We start from the raw sequence: 2,316 nt of genomic DNA, 5'->3' as shown, positions 1-2,316 counted from the left end.
ATTCAAGATAGCCCCAATGTTTAGACACATGTTTAAAAGTTTTTCTCAAATTGGAGCTAAATTGAATGAGAATGAAATTTAAAGAGCGAGGTAGTCAGGAAACGATGGTATAGTGAATGTGGTGATCTTAAATAAGAGAAATTCAATTCGTAAACTGCTATATACAAAGACCCCACTCTCTGGGCTGAGTAGAGTTTGAAAACACAGTTCTTAGGCTCGCTGGGGATGGCAGAGGAGGCACATTGTTGCAATGCCTTCTAAGTAAACCCAGTTAATAACATCAATCATCTTTTACCTATCTCCCTGGTCAGATATCACTTAATACTGTAAACAATAGACAATTAAAGCAAAAAAAGATACAAATTTATTGTTGTGAATAGAAACGAAGGTAGCACACTACACACTCATACATATGCATACAAATCAGCCATATTGCACATTCCCACAGCATTTCTAGTCAACACTGGACTATTGATCTTCATAGGAACAAAAGAGCAAAAAAAAAAAAAATTACAGGGAATGGGTGGTAAAACACTCTAGTCATAGGTTAATGACTGCTCACATAAAAAATCCTAAGTAATCTATAAAATTACCAAAGAAACGACGGTTTTATTTGTCTATGCAAATAGAAAGTATATGAAAAATTAAGTTTAAAAATATGTTGTAATAATATCAAAACATATCATTTGTGGAATACATTTCAAGATCTTGAATCATATCATGGATCTATGAATTTAGGGATAATTTTTATTATCTCTAATTCATAGATCCAACACATCCAAACGAAAATGCCAAAACTGCCAAATTGAAATTTGACTGAAATTTATAAAATTTAACAGAGGAAGAATAGGCAACACAATCTTAAAAAGGAGAAATAAAATAAGGAGATGAATATTAAAATATTATGGTACCAGAATTAAGTATAGATAATTAAATTAGTGGAACAGAGTAGAGATATGCGACAGATCCACGTGTGCTATCTATTTTTTACAACGATGTGAAATTAATTCAAATGAAAAAAAAATGTCTTTTCAACAAATGGTATTAGAGTCATTGATATGTATAAACATACAGGCATCTGGAGCACCCACTTTCCTGGATTAGGAGTTTAGGCCACCCCTCCTACCTTTGCAGAGAACTTGGAACTGAGGAGCTTTCCCACCTCCATACCTGACCCACCTCTGAGTGTTTGGTGTCTGCCGACAGGATTTTCCCTCAAGGCTGATGCTTGTGCCTGCCATCAGGCGACTAGTTGGCAGAACTGCCAAGCCTGGCCCTGCCCATGTTGACCGCTGCTCCCAAGGAGCTGAGCAGGGAGCTCAAACCACTACGCACTCCACAAATCAACCCATTGGCTGAGACAAGAGAGAGCTTCTCCCAGTCAACAAGGATCACGTTATATACCTGGCCACCTTGGCTGCGGCTGGCTGTTTCCCATAAGCGCCACCTACTGACTATGTACAACCAGTGATTCCTAGCTGCTGCTCGGAAGAAGCAAGAAGGATGGGTAATGTAAAAATCTGAATCAGTAGTCTACTTCTGGGCACATTGCAATCAGCTAGCAATCCTACATCAGCTTGCTTCCACCAGTTGCCCAGGTCGTGAAAAGTCTTCTAATTTAGTTTACTTGGGATCATTTTACTTATTTTGGTTTACTCTTGTGGAATATATTGCTGTTGTATTCTTTGTGTAGGAATACAGGATAATCTTACTAAACGTTTTCTTAAATTGAATACTTATTAATCTTCCAGATATCTCCTTTTATCAGAACTTGAGAGTTATAAATAGCCCTCAACATACTGATTCTTTCTGACTGAGCTCCTCTTTACCCTGAACACTAGAGACCCTAATAGTTAGGCAGGAATATCATCGATCCTATTCAGCCTGAAGATGTTGCAGAAGATGGATCTTCTACCCGCAGCAACGCTTAGGATTAAGAGTTTTCTTATAAAAGAAAGGGTGGAAATATCAGAAGCATTTGAACAAGAGCAACTCCATCTTGAATAGGAGCTAGGTTAAATAAGGCCAAGACCTACTGGGCTGCATTCCCAGATGGTTAAGTCACTCTAAGTCACAGGATGGGATAAGTCAGCACAAGATACAGGTCATAAAGACCTTGCTGATAAAACAGATTGCAGTAACGATACCAGCTAAAACCCACCAAAACCAAAACGAAGACAAGAGCGACCTCTGGTCATACTCACTGCTACACTCCTACCAGGGCCATGACAATTTACAGATGCATGGAAGCATCAGGAAGTTACCCTGTATAGTCTCAAAAGGGAGGACATAAATAATTCACCTCTTGTCTAGCAT

The sequence above is a fragment of the Sapajus apella genome, unplaced genomic scaffold (assembly GCF_009761245.1).
Source record: "Sapajus apella isolate SASKATOON/1434 unplaced genomic scaffold, GSC_monkey_1.0 scaffold8, whole genome shotgun sequence".
Classification (NCBI taxonomy): Eukaryota; Metazoa; Chordata; class Mammalia; order Primates; family Cebidae; genus Sapajus; species Sapajus apella.
This window is presented reverse-complemented; position numbering follows the sequence as displayed.